Raw genomic sequence first — 11589 nt, forward strand, 5'->3', positions numbered from 1 at the left:
GTCGTGTTAATAAATGAGGTTTTTTTTGTATCTTATAAATAAATTAGAACACAACACAACGCTCAGAAAAATAAAAGAAAAATAAAAAAAGCACTACATGGTCTCGTTGAAGGATATCATGTAACTCCTGCCAAGGATTAGGGATGGCAACGGGTACCCACGGGGGCGGAGACATGTCCCTCGCCCCCCGTCCCCCGCCTCCATATCCAGTCCTCGTCCCCGTCCCGTCCCCGCCACGGGTAACGGGGACTCCATATCCGCCGGGGATCGGGGACTCCACGGATACCCATGGATTTTTAAGAAATTAAACAAATTTGAAAAAATTGGAAAAAAATGAAAAAATTATATCAATCATCATGTTCCTTGTCTCTAAAGCATTAACAATAACAAAGACATCAACAACATGTTCTTTTTCTCCAAAGACATTAACAACATTAACAACAAAGACATTAACATGTTCATAGTCTCCAAAGACATTAACAACAACAAATAATATCAAATATATCCTTAAATAACCAAAGTATCAAACATATCCAAAATCTACAAAGCATAATTCATCACATTGTAGAATCCTCAAGCCTTTTTCATGATGTAATGGTAATGATGGTAGATTCCGATTTGTTTGAATCCTACATCAAAATCACATCAACCTAACTCAGAAATATAAATTAAAAATCAGAAATTCAGAATCGGAATCAGATTAACCTAACTTCAGATTAACTCAAAAATATAAATTAGAATCAGAAATCAAAATCATATCAACCTAACTCAAAAATATAAATTATAAACCAGAAATTCAGAATTGGAATCAGATTAACCTAATCAAAAATTTGTTAACTTAATCAAAAATTCAGAACTCAGAAATTCATCAACCTAATCAGAAATTCAAAAATTTATTAACCTAATCAGAAATTCAAAACTCAGACATTCATTAACCTAATCAGAAATTTAGAAATTTGTTAACCTAATCAGAAACTCAAAAATTCAAAACTCAGAAATTCATTAACCTAATCAGAAATTTAAAAATTTATTAACTTAATCAGAAATTAAGAAATCCAATTAACCTAATCAGAAACCACATGCTGACTTACCCGACAGAGAAAAGGGGAAGACCGGCGATGACGACCGGCGACGAGTCTGCCATGACCAGGAGAAGGCGACGACGTTGCTGAGTGTGCCGCGACCAGGAGAAGAAGATGACGTTGTCGTGAGCTCGCGACGGTGAGCCCGACACCTGCAGTGAGCGACCGAGCCACTCAGGGGGTTTGGGGTAGGAAGCAGTGCTGAGGACCCAGAGGATGGGAGGTCTGTTGGCGGAGAGTTGAACTGCGGGGGTCTGGGGGTTTGAAATTTGAGGAGGAGTGGACAAGAGAGGAGACTTAATTGCGGCGCTGAGGGACCTAGAGGGTGGAAGGCAGCGATCGGCGGTCGGCGGTCGGCAGGAAAGAGACAGGAGGGGGCGATGGGCTGAGCGCTTGAGGAGGAATGGGGAGGAGAGGAGCTCTCACTCTCTGAAGCAGGGATAGGGATTAGGGAAGCATGTGTGATTTGTGAATGGCTAAATGTGGCAGCTAGGGTTAGGTTACATGTTATATATATATTAGGGGTATTTTTGTCTTTTCATACAAATGGGGATTTAACAGGTCCACACGGGGCGGGGACCTCTACCCCCGCCCCCGCCCCGTTTATTATACGGGGCCCTGTCCCCCGTCCCCGCGGGTGAAAATCACCCCCATATCCGCTCCCCGGCGGATAAATCCGGCGGATACCCGCCCCACCGGGGATTTTCGCCATGCCTACCAAGGATTCAACTATTCTACAAATTCAGTACTATTTATAGTTTTTTTTTTTTTTGTAAGTAGGTCAGTTACGTCATTAGCCTTTCTCTCTCTTAACAAGATTAAAATGAACCTCTTATTAAAATCTAAGTAGCTCTTGAATCTTAAGAATTAAATTCTCATTATTATTATTATTATTATGAATAGTCTGATGAGAATCAAATTGAAGTAGTAAGAAAACATCTAAAGAATCGGTTTCCACAATAACCACCTTAGAGCCACATTTTCAAGTAAGGACTAAATCTCTCCATGCTACAAAATGTTTGTAGCGGAAAATGCCCTAATTAGGAAGAGACCGAGAGTAACCTTTCATTCAAGAGCCTTCCTTGTTCTAAAGTACACATTCGAATCCGCCGAGATTCCGAGCATGATAGACACTTCCATCACAGCTAAATTTAACCATTCCTTTCGGTGGAGGAGTCTAGACTACATCGATGCAATGAGCTTGAAGATGGTAAGTTGATTTGTTGAAGTTATGAAGATCTTGTGCAAGCTTCCACGCTAAAAGAGTAACTCTGTCATGAGACCAATCATCATGGGAGTTGAAGATATGCTGGTTAAGATGACGCCAACTCCACCATAAACCAGCAAAAATGATGAAATCAACCTTCATCACTTTCTGGCAGAAATAGGTAAAGGTGTTGGCCGAATTTATAACATGATTATCACTTCCCTAAGGTAAAAACCCTAAAAGAGAGCACACACTACGAGCTCTGGCACAATCAAATAGACAGTAAAATATTGTCTCTCTCTAAGAACTGCAACGCAAACATAACTCCAGATCCATCAAACCGCGACAAAATCGAAAGAAGGCAATCGGAAGAGCATCATGAAAGCAAAGCCACACAAAGAATCTTAATCTTCTTAGGGAGGTTGGAGAGCCACAACTAATTCTAATTAGCATTAGCATCCCAATAAATTTTGCCCTTTAAAATCCAATTATAGACATCCTTGGTGGAGTAGATTTTTTAAGATGATGAATGCCACCACTATCCACATTTCACACTACCCAAAAAAAACACTGAATATTGGAGAAAACAAAATAATCTAATGGTAACTTTCGCGCCAAACTATTTTATTCCCACATTTTTATAATTAGATTTTTTTTGTAATTCCGACAATAAGTTCAATTTTTTTCGTTAAATTTTTTCGAAGCAATTAGTGGTCAAATTCTAAATTTTTTATTCAAATTTATTTTTTGTATAATTAATATTCAAAATCTAAATAATAGAAACTAAACATGTTAAATTAAATATCAAGCATACAAATAAAATGTAAAATTAAATAACAGAGGATATAATACAATCAAACAGTTTAAAACAAAACTCTAATCACTAAAGATCCTGATAGACGTCGTCATCGTTGTCCCGCTAGTCCTGCTGAGGCGGCGGCCTAGGCAGTGATGTTTGTACCCCCTCCAACGGTGCTACTGCCACCACCAGTAGTGCTGCTGCCACTGGCACACATCTGATTTTAGTACACCGCCATCTGTCGCTCCATTCGCTAAAGCCGCCCTAGCTCCTACCTCCACTCCAGCATGAAGTCATCTGTGCCTATCATGCATGAGAGGATCGCCTGATACCTCTCCTCAGACTCCTACAGTTGCTGAGCTTGTTGGTGAAAGCTCCAAGTGAGGAGTAACACTTGCTCCCTCAAATCAACGTCATTCTCAAGATTGACGGGATGACTGGTGGCAGAGATGGATGAATGTCTCAATGTGGATGTGTGGAGGTTATTGGTGAAGAATGACCCCAGCCCAAAGACACAATTCTTGTATGGCTCAGAAGCGGCCTCGCGCCAAACCATCTCAAGATGGACGACTGATGCAGCGAAGTTTTTGCTGTCGTCTCCAGTACGCTGAGATTGTTGGATTGAGGCTTCCAATCTCTATGTGTAGGAGTCCTATGTAACACATTTTATAATTAGGGTTACAATTAATTTAAAAATTGTATGTCACATGATGTTTACTCACATAATAATCTGCGACCCGCTGATCAGCAAATTTCCCCTTGTTCTCCTTCAATGTGTAAGTATACTTGAAGGTTTCCACCATCGTCGCATCATGATCCAACAAATTACACTACATATTTTGAAACCACATGTTAAATCAAGTAATAATGACATTATATTGATACTAAATGAAATTAATAACAAAATGAAACAAGTTACTTACTAGCCTAGCCTTTGTCTTTATGAAAGTCGCTGACCTACCAGTATACTTTGATGACCTAGCCGATACCTTGTTAGCTCTGTTCGTGAGACCGTGACGCTTGAACCCCTCATCAGTCTCCCAATGGACGTACAATGCCTTCTTAATATCCGGGCAGAGCCAAATGGTGAGGTGGTCACAGTGCTCACGTACATCTTCCAACATTTGCTGAAACCGCCTAACCATCTGATGGTCGAAGATCTTTCTAATCATGAGATCGTGAGTCTTGTCCCATATAAATTTCTCCTGCAGAAAGAACATTTAGCACGAGTTAATTAAAATTAAGCATAATTAAACAAAATAGAATATATAAACTAACTAAGGTTTGAATATATTGAGTTTTTACCGCCCACTTCTGAAACCATCGCTCTCTAGTCTGGTTTGTTAAAGTTGTCTGTATTATGAGGTTTGTTGCTATTGACCAACTGTTGAAGACTGTATGTAGGATGTTGTGAAATTCCTATGTAACAAATAATAAAATGAACATAACTATAACCCTAACCCTACTAAGAACTCCCTAGTTCTTGCCCCCTATTTTCTTCCCCTTTCAGCTACAGGTGCGATGGTTTAGTGCGTAGCTACAGGAGCATTGAATATTATATTCATGACTTGAGTTGTTAGAATTTATTTTTCTCTCGTCGTTTATTGCTTTTAGTTTTTAGAGGGGTAGGATTTGTTTTGAGAATCTTGGAATAAGTCTATATATTTAATGCTATGTGAATATATATACCTTTGTGGTTAATGGTGTAAAATAAAGAATATTTGTTTTCTTAATTAAAAGTTTTGGTTTGTATTCGCAAAGACTTTTAGTGCTATCATGAGGTGCTAAAAGTTAGGGTGTTACAATCGATTTGGTTCATTTGTCCTTGGTCTTGGTCTTTGAATTAGTGCTTGTAATCTTAATGATTGATATAGTTAAATTTTGCTAGTATTGTGGTAAAGACTGAACATAGATTATTGCACTTCGAACCTGGATACATGCTGGTGACACTTTCTCTACTCTATTTAATAGATAGGAATATAAGCAATCATAAACTTTATCTAAAAGATACCATTAAGGCTGAAAATAATGCATCCCAGAAGGATAAAGCCAAAGAAATAATCTTCCTTCTTCGTTATCTTGACAAAGGATTGAAAAATGAATATCTCACGTTAAAAGATCCTGCGAATCAGTGAAAAAATCTTGAATCATCAAAAGACAGTGATACTTCCTTAAACCCGATATGAGTGGACGCACTTACGTTTATAGGATTTTAAATTCATAAATGAATACAATTCAATAATGTTCCGAATCACCTCATGAATGAAATTATGTGGGAAAAAGATCATTGATAATGGCATATTAGAGAAAATTTTCTCAACTTTCCATGCCTCGAATGTGCTCCTGCAGTAGCAGTATCGAGAAAAAGAATTTAAAAAATATTCTGAGCTAATTTCTTGCCTTCTCGTTGTTGAGTGTAATAATGAATTGCTTTTAAGAAATTATGAAGCGCGCTCAGTTGGCGCTGCCCCATTTCTTGAAGCAAATGGAGCAAATCATAACCCCAGAAGAGGTAAATGGCAAGGTTTTGGTAATAAAAAAAATTATGGAGGGAAGAAAAATTATGTTCACAAGAAAGGATCTCACCAGAAGTGGGATAAAGAAAGAAATAATGGGCAAAATAAATCCATAAAGGATAAATATTTCCGTTGTGGTGGAAAGGGTCATTGGTCACGTACTTGTCGTACCTCAAAGCACTTAATTGATCTTTATCAAGCATCTTTAAAAAATGACGACAAAAAGGAGACAAATTTTGTTTCAAAGGATATTGCTGAAAATTACACCACTTATTATGAAGTATCTGATTTCTTTGAAGATCCTTAAGAAAATATTGGTCATTTGATCAATGATGGAAAAGTTTAATACATGGATTTATTAAGTATTAATGTAAATAAATAATGTAAGAAACTTCTTATTAAATTTTATTTTCTATATATTTAAATTTCAAGTATGATGTATATAAATAATGTTTAATAAAATATTAATGCTTATGTTTATGAATTTCAAAATTACTAAATGTGTCAACTTCTAAAATAATAATAATAGTAATAATAATAAAACTTTTAATATATGATACTATACAATATTTTTTAGAAAAAGAATTCCAATCAAGAATATAATTTTACTGCACACTTTTACTCATTTTATTATTATTATTTGTCTTTGAAAAAATGATAAGGCATATAATAAAGATGTTTGTCTTGCGGATAGTGCAAGTTTGCATACTATTCTTAAAAGTAACATATATTTTACACATCTTTTATCAAAAGACGAATATGTTAATACTATTATTAGTTTAGTCAATATCATAGAAGGCTCCAGAAGATCTATAATTTTGTTTTCTGGAGAAACAAAATTCATAATAAATAATACACTATTGTCTATTAAGTCTCTAAGGAACTTGTTGAGTTTTAAAGATATTCGCCGAAATGGATATCATATTGAAACAATGAATGAGAGAAATCATGTGTACTTATATATCATAACTCATGATTCAAATGAAAATATTATATTAGAAAAGATATCTCACTTTTATCTGGGTTATATTATACTAAAATTAGTACAATGGAATCACATGCCATTGTAAACCCGAAGTTTTCCAGCCCAAATGAATTTATAATTTGATATGATCGATTGGGTCATCCGAGAACAACCATGATGCGAAGAATTATTAAAAACTCCCATAGAAATTCGCTAAAGAACCAGAAGATTCTTATATCTAGTGAATTTTTTTGTGCTGCATGTTTTCAAGGAAAGCTAATTGTAAGGCCATCACCATTAAAGATTGGATTTGAGTTCCCTGAATTCCTAGAAATGATTCAAGGCGATATACGTGGACCTATTCATCCACATTGTGGATCTTTCAGATATTTTATGGTCCTAATAGACGCATCTTCAAGATGGTCACATGTATGCTTATTATCTTCTCGCAACCTGGCATTTGCAATATTACTTGCTCAAATTATTCGATTAAAAGCACACTTTTCAGAAAATCCAATCAAAGCAATTCGTCTTGATAATACTGGTGAATTTACTTCCCAAGCCTTTAATGCTTATTGTATGGCTAACGGAATAAGCATTGAACATCCAGTAGCTCATGTTCACACACAAAATGGGTTAGCAGAATCACTTATTAAACACCTCTAATTAATTGCTAGACCATTACTTATGAGAATAAATCTTCTAACCTCGGCTTGGGGCATGCTATTTTACGTGCCACAACACTTATTCGTTTAAGGCCAACAAGTTTTCATTAGTTCTCTCCTATGCAATTAGCTTTTGGCCAGCAGCTAAATATTTCCTATTTAAGAATATTTGGGTGTGCGACATATGTTCCCATTGCACCACCTTCTCGTACCGAAATGGGACCCCAAAGAAAATTGGGGATATATGTTGGATATGATTCTCCCTCTATAGTGAGGTATCTTGAGATACAAACTGGAGATGTATTTAAAGTCCGATTTGCAGATTGTCATTTTGATGAATCAAAATTTTCAATATTAGGGGGAGAGAATAAGCTTCCTGTAAAGGAACTTAATTGGAATGCATCATCCTTGATGCATTTTGATCCTCAATCAAGGCAATATGAACTAGAAGTTTAAAAAATTATACATTTGCAAAGAATAACAAATGAATTGCCTGATGCATTTTCTGATATAAAAGGATAATTAAATCCTATATACCAGCTGAAAATGCTCCTATTCAAATTGATGTCCCAGTCGGACAAATGGTCATCGAAACAAATTCACGTCAGAAGTGTGGTAGGCCTGTCGGTTCCAAAAATAAAAATCCTCGAAAAAAAGAGGTAAATACTATTCTTGTTGAAAAAGATAAAGACATAGTAAAGACACCCACAGTTGTCTGAAATTCTGATATAGGTTTGACTCCAGAAAATGTTCAGGTACCTGAAAATTATAATAATGATGAGATCTTGATAAATTATGTCTTTATAGGAGAAAAATAAGACCGAAATAAGACAATTGTTAATGAAATATTTGCATATAATATGGCATTAAATATCATGCATGAAAGTAAGGAGCCAAGAATAATCGAAAAATGTCGACAAAGGAATGATTAGCCAAAATAGCAAGAAGCTACGAAGGCTGAGTTAGACTCACTTGCAAAATCTGAAGTCTTTAGATATGTAGTTTGTACACCAGAAGATATAAAACATGTTGGATACCGATGGGTATTTACGAGAAAATGAAATGAGAAAAATGAAATTATACGCTACAAAGCTCGACTTATGGCACAAGTTTTTTCATAAAGGCCTAGTATAGATTATGAAAAAATATATTCCTCAGTAGTGGATGCAATAACATTGCAGTATTTGGTCAGTTTATCCACATACTATAAACTACATATGCATTTAATGGATGTGGTAGCAACTTACTTATACGGATTATTAGATTGTGATATCTATATGAAAGTCCCTAAAGGATTAATGAGATCTAAATCATCCAATGAATATTCACAGGGGTTATACTCAGTCAATTGAAAAGATCTTTATATGATTTAAAGCAATCTGGATGAATGTGGTATAATCATCTTATTGAGCATCTGGCCAAAAACGGATTTAAAAATGATGATATCTGCCCATATGTTTTCAAAAAGAAATCTGCAACTAGATTCATTATAATTTCTATGTACCTTGATGATTTAAATATCATTGAAACTCGTAAAAAGATTTCAACAATTATAAAAGCTCTAAAAGAAGAGTTTGTGATGAAAGATCTTGGAAAGACTAAATTTTATCTCGGCCTGTAGATCGAACACACAAAAAATGAGATATTTATTCATCAAACAACATACACAGAAAAGATTTTGAAGAGATTTTATATAGATAAGTCACATCCCATAAGTACCTTAATGATCGTAAGGTCTTTGGATGTGGAAAAAGATCAATTCCATCCTAGAGAAGAAAATGAAAATATCCTTGGTCCTGAAGTACTATATCTCAACGCCATTGGAGCACCAATATATCTTGCTAATAAAACAAATCTTTTGATATCTTCATGGAACGGTTGATATGGAATTGTTTTATCCATATGGATCCAAGTCACAACTAGTTGCCTATGCAGATGCAGGATACTTGTCTGATCCACACAATGGGAGATCTCAAACATGTTCACATATGGTGGTACAACTATATCATGAAGATCCACAAAATAGACGATTGCAGCAACATCCTCTAATCATGCTGAAATACTAGTGATACATGAAACTAGTCGCGAGTGTTTTTGGCTCAGGAGTTTGATCCAATATATTCTGTCATCATGTGGATTGATTGATCATAAGATAGCTCCAACTGTTCTGTTTGAAGATAATACAGCATGCATTGCTCAACTTAAAGGTGGATACATCAAATGTGATGGAACAAAGCATATTTCTCTCTAATTCTTCTTCACTCATGATCTTCAAAATCAAAGAACAATTAATGTCCAACAAATTCACTCAACCGATAATCTAGCAGATTTATTTACAAAGTCACTCCCAAAATCCTCCTTTGAAAGATTGGTACATTATATTGGGACGTGTCGATTTCGAGATATTAAATAATGTCGACAAAAGGGGGAGATTGTACTCCTTTTCCCTTGGTTAGATTTTTTTCGTTGATTTTTTCTTTACAAAGTTTTTAATGTGGCAGTCCCCATCACAAAGGATTTTGTACTCTTTTTCCTTCACAAAAGTTTTTTTCTCATTGGATTTTTTTTTAGTAAAATTTTAATGAGGCATAATCCTAAATAGACATCCAAAGGGGAGTATTGTGATAAGAACAAATACCTGGATGCCCATTTGTGAATTGGACGGTTAACATTGAGGGTTGAAAATGAAGGCATAATCACATGTATAAATAAAAGGCATCGTCAGATGTAATTGACACAGCAATAACAACAATTCTCTTTCTCTTTATATTACTAATATATGAAACAATATTCTCTCTCTTTTATATGCAACAAATAATCTTGTATCTTTTCATATATAGGAATTATTTCTATTATATTAAGATAATAATATTAGTGAATACTGATAGTAGAATTTTCTATTTATATTTCTTTATTTTATATTTATTGTTTCTTTTTTAGTTATTTATTTCACAACATTTTTTATTTTTTTTTTGTTTAAGAGGGTTAACAATTTATTATTCTTATTAATTAAAAAAATCAATAATGCTCCACATTCATGCAAAAAATACATCCAAGTTATCTAAGCATTTTTTGCTAGATGTGCCTCTGCCACCCCCACTCGTTTGTGATACACACGCTATATATTAATGTAAAGCTTCTCTCCTACAACCTAAACCTTCTGCTGCTCTCCTAGTTATTCTCTGCTCGCGTTCTTCTTTATCGATTTGCATTGCATTCAACGTAATAAGTTTCATTGTTCTTCTCTGCTCACGTCCATCTTCGTTTTCTTCTTCGATATGCTTATGTTTTATTTATCATCTTCCCATTCTTTTTCGTTTTCTTCTTTGATCTGCACATAGCATTTATCTTCTGAATCGAAACAATGAATGATTCAACTTCAAATAAGTTGAATGAGAGCAATTTGGATTATTCTTCTAAAACGAATCAAGTAGACAAGGTTTGGATTATTTTTTGAATCGAATTGAATGGAATGCAATTGCTAAATTGAATTGAATTGAATCGAATTAAATGGACATAGGTGTTCTAAATTAAATTGAATTGAATTGAATTGATCATCTCTAAATTGTAGACACAGATATTTTAAATTTGATTTTATATAATGGATAATATTCCATTCATTTAGTACTATACAATTATTTCACTATAATAACGTGTTCGGTTCATTATGAAAAAAGCTGTTTGAATTTGAATTTATATAATGGATAATATTTCGTTCATTGAGTACTATACAATTGTTCACCATAATAATGTGTTCGGTTCATTATGCAGAAAGCTGTTTGAATTTGATTTTATATAATGAATAATGTTCTGTTCATTTTGTATTATACAATTGTTTTACCATAATAACGTGTTCGGTTCATTATGCAGACCATATGTGTTGTGGATGAACAATTTATCCCAAAGGTCGGGATGAATTTCAAGACATTAGAAGAAGGTGAAAAGTTCTACAAAAAATATTCCAAACTTACCAGTTTTTCTACCAAAATAAGAAACACAACTCAGAAGAGAGATGAGATTAAGAATCAACTAATCGTATATAGCAGAGAGGGAAGGTGGAAATCCAACATATCTCCAACTCTGAAGACAAATCCCTCAGTCGGCATAAACTATCAAGCCAGGATCTATGTACACATATTGAAGGACGTCGGTCTCTGGACAATTTTCAATGTTGTTCTGAATCATTCATACACCTGCTGTCTAGACCGGACATAGATGCTCAAACAACATAGGGAGCTAAGCTTGTTCGTGCGTCACAGCATCGAAACCAACGTGGAAGCCAGAATCAGACTGAGCAAAACTTACCAATCATTCGTAGCAGCAGCCGACAGTCATTGGAAACTAAGTTTTATAGAA

General features: G+C 34.8%; 1 long non-coding RNA gene across 1 annotated transcript; it reads right to left on the reverse strand.

Annotated features, from left to right (window-relative positions):
- Positions 1-323: 323 nt before the first annotated feature.
- On the reverse strand, positions 324-1569 carry LOC140184763 (uncharacterized). The gene is made up of 2 exons (XR_011882409.1): positions 1092-1569; positions 324-629 (listed from the first exon to the last, which is right to left on the reverse strand). It is a non-coding gene; the product is annotated as an uncharacterized lncRNA (long non-coding RNA).
- Between the last annotated feature and the right edge of the window lie 10020 nt (positions 1570-11589).

The sequence above is a fragment of the Arachis hypogaea genome, chromosome 5 (genome assembly GCF_003086295.3).
Source record: "Arachis hypogaea cultivar Tifrunner chromosome 5, arahy.Tifrunner.gnm2.J5K5, whole genome shotgun sequence".
Taxonomy (NCBI): domain Eukaryota; kingdom Viridiplantae; phylum Streptophyta; class Magnoliopsida; order Fabales; family Fabaceae; genus Arachis; species Arachis hypogaea.